Source organism: Ammospiza caudacuta, chromosome 12 (genome assembly GCF_027887145.1).
Source record: "Ammospiza caudacuta isolate bAmmCau1 chromosome 12, bAmmCau1.pri, whole genome shotgun sequence".
Lineage (NCBI taxonomy): Eukaryota > Metazoa > Chordata > Aves > Passeriformes > Passerellidae > Ammospiza > Ammospiza caudacuta.
In genome coordinates, this window is record NC_080604.1 from 19896659 (window position 1) to 19909286 (window position 12628).

General features: G+C 42.7%; 1 protein-coding gene across 1 annotated transcript in view; it reads left to right on the forward strand.

Moving 5' to 3' along the window:
* CHL1 (cell adhesion molecule L1 like) overlaps positions 1-12628 on the forward strand; it is a 130024-nt gene that overhangs the window by 26077 nt on the left and 91319 nt on the right. Inside the window, exon 2 of the mRNA XM_058813025.1 lies at positions 4880-4960. The gene's annotated coding sequence lies outside the window, so the exon portion shown is untranslated. The remainder of the gene's footprint in view (positions 1-4879; positions 4961-12628) is intronic.

Below are 12628 nucleotides of genomic sequence, written 5' to 3' on the forward strand. Positions count from 1 at the left end.
ATTTTATATGTCCCACAGAGTACAAACATATTTTTATTAATTTCTTTTTCCTGGTGAGAAAAGTTGAAATATGGGCAAAGCATGTCTATTAAACTAGAATCCTTAATTTTATTCCTGTACAATTAATATCTCCTACTGTTGCTAAAAAGAAAATAATCATATTATTTAAGGAACAGAAAAATGCTTGTGCTGACTCTTCTCAGCACACTGCATCTTTGCTGGTTGTGTTCAAAATGCACGTGGGTAAAATTACATTGAGAATGTTTATTTCTTTATTAAAGAGTTTCTTTTTTCTTTCTCAACCCATATTAATTTAATGTACTTGCTGTTAGTCAGACATCACTGTAAATGCTCCCCTTAGCACATTTGCATTGCTGTGGCATCCATAAGCTGTAAGGACCTTGGCCTTTTGCTGGCAAAGTTTATCCACTTCACCCTGTGCTATTTTCCAAGCTGGTTAAAGCATCTTTTTATTGCTTGTCAGAACCTCCTCCTTGCAAACCCTTCAGCTGTCAGCATGCACAAGGGCAGCTCGTGCCTCCCTGGTGAGGACAATGGATGGGGACAGTGCCCAGCCCTGGGTGCTGGGATTTGGGTCCTTGCCTCCCTTTGCCACTCACAGGTCCCTGAAATAGGATCAGCCTTGCTGGAGTGCCCTGAGAGCAGGGTCAGGGCAGGTTTGATGTGAGAGCAGGGCTGGGGGAGCAGGTTGGCTCCAGGAGCAGCCAGAGCTCCATCCTGGCCAGCATTCCCCTCCTCTGATGCCATTCCTCTTCCTCAAGTCCTCCAGGACAAATCTGTGAATTACCTTGCTCTGCTCTGCAGGGATCTGCAGCAGGCACAGCTCAAGTGATATTTAAATATTTATTTGTCATTTCCAGAGCATTATCAGAGGCTGACTGGCGGGTTCTGCCTTTGTCACTTGTGTGTGCGTGTCAGGAGCGATGCATGGCTGGGATGTGAAGGTCACATTGCAGCAGGGACTGCTCATCCCTCTTTGTTTGCTCCTCCTGTGCCAGCTGGAGGTGCAGGAGCCTGGGAAGCTGCTGGTGCCATCTGTGGCATGGCCAGGGGCAGGGGGTGATGCCAGCCCTGCTCCTGTTCTGCTCAGACAGCGAGCAGCCCCAGCTGGACACGGGGATCAGGGATGTCCCCAAGGCACCTCTGTGCCACACTGCCAGGCAGGAGTGACCACCTGAGTGCAGGGAATTCTCCCCTGGTCTGTTTGAACCATTCTGTGATTCCACGATTCTCTGGCAGCCCCACAATTCTGGAGGGAGCCCCTGAGGGGCTCTGAGCTGCAGTGGGTGCACTTGGGCACAGAAATCAGCTCTGCCCCTGCTCTGCCTTTGTCATGGGAAATATTTCCAGTGGGTTTTGGGGAGCAGTGAATTCTTAGTGTTTAAACTCAGCCTGAAACCACGACACCTTTCCTTTCCCCTTCCCCTTTCCCTTCCCAGGTGGGAACACCTGGAACAGAAGTCTTTAAGTCACAATTTTTCCTTCATGTTGTAGAAAAGTCTTGGGCAAATGCTGGATAATCTTCCCTGGAGAATTGCAGGATCCCTGCAGGAATATTGGGTTGGGGGTGCAGGAGGATCCTGGGGATTCAGGGAGCTCTTTAAGTGGAAGGTGTCCCTGCCCATGGAAGGAGGGTTGCAGTGAGATGATTTTAAGGTCTGTTTCAGCCATTCTGTGATTCCATGATTCTCTGGCAGCCCCACAGTTCTGGAGGGAGCCCCTGAGGGGCTCTGAGCTGCAGTGGGTGCACTTGGGCACAGAAATCAGCTCTGCCCCTGCTCTGCCTTTGTCATGGGAAATATTTCCAGTGGGTTTTGGGGAGCAGTGAATTCTTAGTGTTTAAACTCAGCCTGAAACCACAAGAGCTGCTGTAAATTGGCTGGTTCTAATAAACCCAGTGCTATAAATCAGCTGATTGATACTTGTATAAATCTTGTATTTTTTTCCCCCCAAGTTTTCCTACACTTTTCACTGGAAATGTTTTTGATATAAACCCTTCAATCTGACAGCTTTTTTTGCCTGTCCTCTGTCCACACAGTCCCCTAATAACTTCAGCCCCACAGACCTTCTCTCCAGGAAATGCCATTAAGATTTTCTTTTACCAAAAGTGAGCAGCCCTTCAGAAATCCTTTATCAGACTTGCTTTTTCCTGTTGTGGTTTTCCTCTTGCCTTTTTCTTTCTTTCTTTTTTTTTTTTTTTTTTTCCCATGGATAGCTGTAATTTAAAGCTTACAAGATCGATAAGTCCAGGCTGCACAGCATAAATGGGAGAAGCAGACAAACAACTGGCAAAGATAGGAGACAGCTGATGGAAATGAATTCAGCTATAAAGCATTTGAGTTACTGTTCTCTGCTGTGATTTCTGAGAGAGATTAAAAAATGGGAGGAGGGAGAGATACAAATCATCATTTCCTCCTCCCTCAGAATCTCAGGTTGAAAGAGTGCTGAATTTCTTCTTTTCCCTCCCATGTCTCTAAACAAACAGGAGATTTGTTTTTTTTTTTTTTTAATACAGAGGAGTGTGATGGTGTTCACAGGGGTCTTATGTTGAGGGAAGAGACGAGGATCTGACTCCATGTTTCAGAAGGCTTGATTTATTATTTTATGATATATATTACATTAAAACTGTACTAAAAGAATAGAAGAAAAGGTTTCATCTCAGAAGGCTGGCTAAGAATAGAATAGAAAGGAAAAGAATGATAAAAATGTTTGTGGCTTGGGCTGAGAGTTTGAGCCAGCTGACTGTGATTGGCCATTAATTACAAACATCTACATGAGACCAATCCCAGATGCACCTGTTGCATTCCACAGCAGCAGATAACCATTGTTTACATTTTGTTCCTGAGGCTTCTTAGGAGGAAAAATCCTAAGGAAAGGATTTTCATGACAAGATGTCTGCGACAGGGGAGAGCTTTTAATCAATTGCAGGGGAATTGGCTTAATCCAGAGCTAACAGGGGCAGTGCAATGGCAGGAAGTCTGGCCCTGATGTGATAACAGCACCTTGTCCAGAGCCCCCTGAATCCAGCCCTGTGACAAACTGAAACCCTGAAAATGGCCTCTGTCCTGGCCTGCTTGGTGGCAGAAGGATTTTTCCACTCTGCTTTGCAGCCCTGGTGATTCTGCACAGGGCTGGGTTGGGGTTTGCTCTCTTTTCCAGCCCAGGCCTGTCTTGCAAGGCTTGGGCCAGGCGGGCAGAGCTGGGTTGGGCTGTGCCCAGCTGGCACAGGCTGTGCCTGGGGAGATTTGCATTTGGCATTACAAATTGCAGTCACATTGCTCCGGGGAGGTGCAGGCTCTCTGAAAGGCCGGGTGCAGTGCCAGCAGCACAGCAAACATTGCTGGGCTGCAGCCTCAACAGGAGTCGAGAAGGATTAAGGTGCAGCTGAAAGTAGAGCTGCGGTTCCTAAATCACCACGGAGCTGTAGAAAATGTTTTGTGTTCGCACCAAAACCATAATTTATCGACAGAGGGGTCAAACTGTAAAATATATGTGCTAGTGGGTTGTGTTTCAGTGAAACTGCAAACTTCTGTTGATGGGGAGATTCTTGCAAATGTTCCCTGCGTGCCCATGGCCACAGAAGCTCCCTGAAAGGCCAAAGATGTGTGTGTGGCAATAAGCACTGACATTTTATGTGTTTGCATCTGTGCGTGCTGAGGTTGGCTCTGCTTACCCCAAAAGCTCAGGGGCACTTTGCAATATGGATTTGAAACACTCTGGGAAAGGAAGTCCAGGTGCATGTGGGCACTTTGGGAGAGGGATTGGCCCTGTCCATGGGGAAATAAATAACTCTGTCTGCACCTGGTGAGATGAGAGCAGATAAAGAGATTATCAGGCAGTGACAAGAAGTAAAATAGGTTAGATGAATTCCTTTTTATCACTTCTTCTCCCTCAAGACTCTCTGAATATCTTGTCATTCTCACTGAGAGGCTGGAAAGAAAATCACTTTTAAAGGCGACCCAGAGAGGTAAAACCACACCAAAATGGTGCTTGTGTGCTCCTTCTGCCCACAGGGATTGGTGTGGTGCTTGCACTGTGCGAGCTGTAACATTTGGGAAAGCAGGAAAAGTGGGATTAGAGCTCCAGAATCTTTTCCAGGCTTTTGCTGCTCCCAGCACCCTGTGGAGCATCCTGTGACCCAGCTCTAGGTGGGAATAGCGAGGTCAATGGCAGAGATGAGTCCTGTCCTTGTATTAAAATACAGAAATGCAGCTCTTGGTCAATGTGGTTAAAACAGGTGGAATGTATTGGGAAAAAACCCAAACAAACAGTTAAGGGATCTGTTTCCTCTTGGATGCACTTCTCTCCCACGAGCTGTTTTTATTTCTTTTCCTTTAAAGGAAGGTAACTATTGAAAACCACTTTGAAACGTGTTTCATGTTAGGAGAGCAACAGTGTAGGTGGTAATTGATAAGATTTATTGTTTCTGGGTTCGTGTTATCTTGTGATTCTGAGGAAAGCTGAATCTTATCTGTTTGGTGCTGTATAAACACCTAAAAGGCTTCAGAGAGCTTGTAATGTAAGCAGACAAGAAAGGCAAAGCAAGAGAGGGGAAATGTGCAGAAAAGTGCCTTGTTCCAAGGCCACAAACCGGGTTTAGAATAAAAATCAGATCTTCTCACTTCAGCCCATTTTTTCCTCTGTTCCATGGGGTATGTTGCTTCTGTTATTTAAATATGGAAAAATCTCTCCTTTTCCAGATAAATGAAGGGCAAGGAGAATGAGATCAGACAGAAACTCAGCATACAGGGGAAAACAAAATAAAGCAAAGGAATTGTACTGATAAAGGTGCTGCTTTTAGATAAATTGAACATATGACATGCCATTACACAACTCACAACTCTTTCTTTATTTCTAGATGCAGTAAAGTGGGGAGAAGGATTCAGATGTAGAACTACAGCTTGACCGTGCAGTGATGAGGAAACAGCCCCATGTACTGGTTAGAAATGCATATTTTTCTTTTTAATACAATATTTTTCTTTTCAATTAAGTGTTTTGGATGTGATTTGATTTGCCTCTCTGTCTGAATGATCACAGTTAAAGTCATTTTAATAATTTTGGGCCTGTTTGATACCATTTCTGTCTGGAAAAAGCTCTTTATAAAAGCACAAACATGTGTGTGTGTATGTGTTTGTGCAGGTAGGCAGGCTCTGGAGTGCTTCCCTGTGATTTTAATTCCCTGGAGGGTGTGGACATGCTCTCAGAGCCTGACAGCTCCCAGCTCAGATGGAGCTTGTTTGTCTTCTCTTTTTGCAGCTCAAGCAAACATTCATTTGTTATTGTGTGTGGAGCTGAGCCCTAAGCCAGGCTTTATCCTGTTGTAGCAACTAATTGGTGAGGAAATTGTGATTTTACATTTAAAAAACACCCCTCAGCTCTGGAGAAAAAGGTGCTGTGATCATTCTACCCTGATTACTTCAAGGTCAGTGTCCCATTCTGCTCTCCAGGGCAGGGAAGGGCTGGATGGATTTCCTTGGATTTCCTAAAAGTTGAAGAGAAATAGCGGAAGAGCAGGGGCTTGATGGTGGCACTGCCAGCAACTGTTCACAGGCAAAAAAAGCCTTTGGAGCCCTGGGGTTATTTATGGCTTGGGCTTCTCCAGGACAGTTTGCTTCCATGGGATTTCAGTGCCCGTGGGCCCTTCCTGTAGGGAGATGTGCCTGGAGGAAATAATCACACTGGCAAGGGGGTTCTGTCTGTTTATTTAACTATTTTTAAATCCTATTCAGAAAAAAAGAAACAAACAAACAAACAAAAAAACCCCCCAAAAAAACCCCAACAAACCACAAACCCTCCTGTAATTCTCTTTTCTTTCTGTTTGTGGCTCCTGAAAAGGGAGTCTTGGCTACCAATGTGTGCATTTCCCATGGACTTTTACTAACAGGAGCTTCAAGGTGAAAGCTTTGCCTAGAATGGGAATTATTTACACCATAACTTCCTTTTGAGCTGCCAGTTTTTAGAATTTTGTGTTCAGCTTGCTTGACTACTGTAGAAAGCAGGTTTCTTATGTATCTGCTGCTGCATTTCATTTTGTGAACTTTGGTGGGCTGTAAAAATCAGAATGATAAAGTTATTGACAAAATGTAGTTTGTCTGAATAGCATTTAAAATGTTTTAGGATTATTATTTTTTTTTAATTATTTTCTTATACCTACTGATAAATGGATTTTTCCATTACAACCAGCAATTGTTCCAAGTAGAAAATGATTTACTAATTTCTGATTAACCCCAGCTAATCAGGCAGGCAATGAGATCCAGCTGCTGTGTAAGTCCAGATCTCCATAAAATCTGGTTATATTTTCATTTATCTCATTGTGGAGCAGCTCTGACCTGAAAAGCTGACTTCCTTGTGTGCTTGTGAGCTAGCTGATAAACTTTCCCTCTCTCAAGCCCATCCAGCTGGAAAGACTGTCATGAAAAGCTGGCTGGTTTTTGGGTATGAATGAAAAAGAAGAAAGATTTACTCTGTTTTTCTTAGTGGACAATCTCTGTTGCTTGTTCTTGCACACCTCCAGGACCTTCTACCTTTTATCCCCCAAACCTTCTCCTGAAGGATTTATTCTGTTTTTCTTGGGGGATAAGCTTTGTTTTTCTTCTTGCACATCTCCAGAATCTTCTCCCACCTTTTATCTCCCAAACCTTCTCTCTGATTGATTTATTCTGTTTACTTGAGGGCCAATCTTTGTTGTTTCTTCTTGCACACCTCCAGAACCTTCTGCCACCTTTTATCCCCCAAACCTTCTCCTGAAGGATTTATTCTGTTTTTCTTAGTGGACAATCTTTGTTTCTTCTTGGACACCTCCAGAACCTTCTCCTACCTTTTATCCCTCAAACATTCCCCTGAAGGATTTATTCTGTTTTCTTGAGGGCCCGTCTCTGTTGTCGCTCCTTGCACACCTCCAGAACCTTCTCCTACCTTTTATCCCCCAAACCTTCTCTCTGATTGATTTATTCTGTTTTCTTGAGGGCCAGTCTGTGTTGTTTCTTCTTACACATCTTCAGAACCTTCTGCCTTTTATCCCTCCAACCTTCTCCTTGAGGATTTATTCTGTTTTTCTTAGTGGACAGTCTGTGTTGTTTCTTCTTGCACACCTCCAGAACCTTCTGCCACCTTTTATCCCCAAACCTTCTCTCTGGGAGGTGTCCCATGAGCTGTTCCATTTCCAGTGAGGAGCTCTGGCCATGCAGGCACAGCATTCCAGGTGCAGACTTGATCATGGAATCACAGAATCACTGAGGTTGGAAAAGACCTTTAGGCCCATCAGATCTGACCGGGTGCTGCAGCACTGCCGAGGCCACTGCTCACCCACGTCCCCGTGTCCCCAAGTGCCACATCCACGTGGTTTTTGGATACCAAGGGTGTCCCCAAGTGCTGCAGCCCTTAGAGCTGGGGCCTGGCTGTGCCTGCAGTGTGGGTGTTTGGAATTGGAGTGTTTTTTCCCATTGCATCCCAACTCCAAGCAGCATTTCTGTGTTTTTGTGCCGTTTCCTCTCTGTCTGAACCCATTTCCCAGGGCAGGGATCAGCCCTGTGACCTCCTTGCCCTGGGTGACCAGAGAATGAACCCAGAGCCATTCAGATGGGGCTCCAGACTGGATTAATCTGTGCTGCCCCACAAATAACTGCATTTACTCACACAGGGGCTTTTTATTTAAATGCATTTCTCCTCTTTGTCAGAGAGGGGAATCGTAATTAAGATTTCATTGTGTGATGAACTCCCTATATTTAGAGCGTTATTGGTGAATCTTTTCCTTCCTGAAACCTTTTAAAATCTGAATCTGAAACCTTTTAAGAGATATTTGGCAGTGGGAAAGTTGGTAATCGTTCATTTTCATTTAAAATTCAGGGCATGGTATGTGAAGCTGTGGTTATGAGGAGGGTACATGGTCCTGTCATTTTCTACTTGCTTAAAAGCTGCATAAGTGGTTGAGGAAGCTCCCAACCTGAGGAGAAGAAAGGGCTCATTAAAAAGATTAGCTCATAGAGAACAAATTAAACTTCAGTGCCCTGCATAAAGATTATAATAACTGTAATAATAAATGAATTAATAATGCATTAAAGGAGAATTCCTCCAGTCAGCTTGTCACACGCTTATCCTTGAAAATTGACTTCAGCGAGGTGTGTCGCATGAGCTAATGGCCTTAACTGATGGATTTGGGGTTTTTCCACACTCCAAAATCCACTCAAACCCATATTTCTGAGTTTTTGACAGTTTGATGGACAGACTTGCAGTAAGTTGGGCCATGTGGTGCTGTAGCTGGGGAGGAAGCTCTGCTCAGGTTATCTGAACTGGGAAATCCTGAGCTCTTGGAAGGGGAAAAATTGGCAATCCAGGGCTGGGGGCTGCACATCTGCACCAGAGGTGAACATCTGGGGCTGATGTGGGATACAGAATTTAGATGGAACTGACAAAGAGTAGGTTTAAATCAAATATTTGGAATTAATTCTTCTCTGTAAGGATGCTGAGGCCCTGGCACAGGTGCCCAGAGCAGCTGTGGCTGCCCCTGGATCCCTGGCAGTGCCCAGGGCCAGCTTGGGCATTGGGGCTGGAGCACCTGGGACAGTGGGAGGGGTCCCTGCCGTGGCAGGGGTGGCACTGGGTGGGCTTTAGGGTCCCTTCCAGCCCAAACCGGTCTGGGATTCCATCTGGGGAGCGTCCATAAATCTGAAGGGTTTGTTCCCACTGTAATAAATATGAGATCATCAAGATTTAGGAATTAGTTACCAAATTCAGCACTGAAATAACAGGCATCCAGAGGGGTTTAGTTGAGGAATTGGGGGTGCTGAGGCATCTCCAGACAGCAGCAAAGTGAGAGTTTGGGGATTTCTGCAGTCTCCCCTGGGTAAGGGATGAGTTTCTAATGGTTATTACACTGGGAAAAAATTGAATTAAGGGAATTGATTATCCAGACATAGTAAGGTTGTAAAATGCATCTTTAGGCACCTGGGTACCTTTAAAATTAATCCATTATTCACTCCTGGAACCCAAACCTGCTCCTCTAAACCCAGGCACTGCTGAGGATGGAGTTCACATGAGCCATGAGCTGGTTAATTTTCAGAATCTTGAAATAATTGAGGCTGGAAGGGACTTGGGGAGGTTCAAAGAGGAATCTGTGGGTTCCAGAGATTACAGGGAACACTTGCCCTGTTCCTACAGGATCATGGAATGGTTTGGGTTTGAAGGGGACTCAAAGATCATCTCATTGACATTTTCCACCAGCCCAGGTTGCTCAATTTACAATGATTGTGTCAGACTGGGGCTTCTCTGTGTCCCCAGTTACACTGCAAACTGCTATTTGTAGGGGTTGATTCAACACTGAGCTTTGCCTATGAAACACATGAAAGCAAATTCCTCCTGGGATGCTTTTTAGTTTTAATTTGAAAATAATTGAAAATGCATCTCTAGTGTTTTGTTGCTTTTGTTGGAAGGGTATTTTTTAATAAAAATCTCATTCAGCATAAAAAGGACAGCATCAATGGGGTTCTTATCAGTGCTTTGCATCATGTTAATACCAGAGCCAGCAGTGAGTTGTGCAGGTATTATACCAGAATGAAGGAAATGATTCCAGGGATTTTATCAGAGAATATTTTGAGTTTGCTTGTCAAGCCCTGCAATGTGTGCTCTGCTTTGTTTGCTGGCTGAGCAGTGGCTGGAGTTTGCACAGGGATTCTTTTCTCTCCCTGCACTGGTTTGCTTTGGCACATCATCGGATCCACGCTGGGAAAATAGTGAGATATCAAATAAAATAGTGAGATGTCCATTAATGCTGGAGCTGTTACAGCTCAGAGCAGAGTTGCCTCTGCACATTTAAAGTGGTCACTCAGGGTGCTGGAAGTGCAATCCCTTTTGAAGGAAAATTAATCCACAAACACCAGAGGTTTATGTCCAAAAAGGAGACAGAGGAGTCCTTTTACTTTATTGGAATAAAGGGAGAGGCCATGGGACACAGCCTCCTTTTTATCCCCCCAATTTCCCACATTTCCGTTCTCTCTTTCCCCATTTCTGAGGTACTTGAGAGTTCAGACTGCCCAAAACACCTGATACCAAAGATTCCCCTCTAATGTACAACCCTCCCTTTTAATTTTTAATTCTTACGGAATTTAGGGGGTTTTTCCCCATTTCTGAGGTACTTGAGAGGTTAAGACTTCCCAGAACACCTGATACCAAAGATCCCCCTCTAATGTATAACCCTCCCTTTCAATTTTTAATTCTTAAGGAATTTAGGGGGTTTTTCTTCCCCATTGTTTCTTTCATGTGTCAATGTCTAATTTCATTTATCAGCAAACCTAGAGTTTATTTGTAAAAGCAAATACCTTTTTCCATTCATCAATCAGTGGAACTCTTCCCGTTGTTTCTTTTATCTCCCAGTGCTGGTTTTATCCACCAGCAGACCCACAGCTCGTTTATAAAGACAAATCCTCTATTCCTCTCACTTTTCCCAGCCTTCCCACAATAACGACTGAGCAGTGAATTCTGAATTTAGGAGCAGAGCAGGGGGCTGGCACTGGGTGAGGAGGGAAGCACAGCTGGGCTGGATCTGCTCCTCCAAACTCCCAATTTCTGCTCGCAGGGCAGCACAAGGAGCTAAATGCTGAGGTGTTCTTAAATTTCCACTAACGAGGCCGGGCTCATTAGCACTCTCATCAAGTGGCTTTCAGTTGCTATCAGTCTGACTTGGATTTGAATTGATGACCTTGAGATAAAAGGCTTTTTATTCTATTACCCATCTCCTGAGCCATCAAGTCTTTAATATGCCGTGTAAAATCAGTTTTCAGATGGTATTTCTTTTCTATAATATCATCATTTGTTAGTAATGATGTCTGATTTGGGGTCCTACAAGCTATAATTGTGCACAATAGTACTTTTGTTATTCCTATTGTTTCAGAATTATCTGCTGTATTACCAGCTCCTTGTAGACACAGAGAAAATAGATTGGTAATAGAGTGTAATCCAGTTTTATATAAACGAGTTAATAAAATCACATAAAAATACCAAGTTAGGTTCAGCATCAGCAAAGCTCATCTGTTACTTCAGTAAATTGAAGTATAAAATTCTGCTTTGATGCTGAAATTCTGCTTTACTGCAAATTGCTATATGGGACCAGCAAAGGTATGGAAAATGAAGGAAAAATGAGTAAAAATATGTAATACAGACATCACAGTGAAGGAAGTTTATTGCTTGGCACCCTTTTCCTCCTGAAGGCTTTTCCCTGAGGATAATGTGGAGAAGATCATGTTAAACCCCAATGTACACAGGAGGGTCAGAAGTGTCACCAGGGAGCTTTTCTTCTTTTGGTTTTATGTCACTGTGTTTGTTTGGAAAAGATAAAACTGAGAGCACTGGGATAAAGAGCTGCCTTTAGGGAGAGATGCTTTGGGAACTCCCAGGAATGGACAATTTATTGTCCATAGTTGATCTGGCTTGGAGGTATCCAATGTGAATTTGAAAATGAAAATATTCCAAGGCTGGTGCTGCAGCAGTTAGTTGTGCCAAATTAAATGGTTTTCTTCCAGAGGAGATAATAACATTTCTATAAATGTTATTTATTGGGTTTTGACACTAAAAAATAATGGGTAGAATGCAAATCTGACACAAATTTTAAGGGGTCACCAGCTGAGCCCCCTGGAGCCCAGTGCACTCCTGCTCCAGCAGAGGTGCTGGTGCCAAGGTCATTGTAGGAGCTCCCAGCAATGGGAGCTTTTTTGGAGAAAATTCATGAAAATGATTAATTGTAAAGCTCAGACAGCTTTCCATACTGTCTGTCCTCAGTGTCCCTCTCAGTGGATTGAGGCGGCCACTGGTGGTGCTCCCAAAGTACAACTGATTGGAGCCTTCTTAATTAAAGCCTGCCGTGTGTTGGAGTATTGGAATATTGCTGCCACGTCCCTCTGCCAGCCCTCCCTTCATGGAGGGAGCAAAGCTGCTCCTCTCCAGGCCATGTTTCTGAATCTCACATGGATAATTCCCTCCTGTGTCCTGTGCTGAACATCTGCTAACATCTCCCCAAACACCACTTGTGTCTGGCAGCAGCCTCTCCTTGCTGACTCACGCTTGGGTTTATCCTTTCCAACCTTTGTTCCCACTGCCTGTCTGAAAAAAACCCCATATTTGAATGGTTGTCCGAGGTTATGCCCAAAATAAGTAGAGAATATAGATATTTTAATTAATTATATATATTCTTATATATAGAAATATTATATTATATTATATTATATTATATTATATTATATTATATTATATTATATTATATTATATTAACATCATTATATTATATATTATTATATTATATTAGGCACTATATAATGTATAAATTATATATTATATTTTTAAATATTAATATTTAATTATATAGAACTATTTATATATTTTTATATTTTAAAATACTTTATTATAGATATCCTATATAATATATATAATATATTATATGTATCATAGTATATAATATATAATTAATTATAATTATTTTGTCAGAAAGATAAAAACCAATCTGAAATAATGAAGATAATTTAATTCTAAATATTTATAATTATTTAATTATAATATATAATTAATATATCATATTATATAATATATACAATGTATAATATATTATATATACAATCTATAT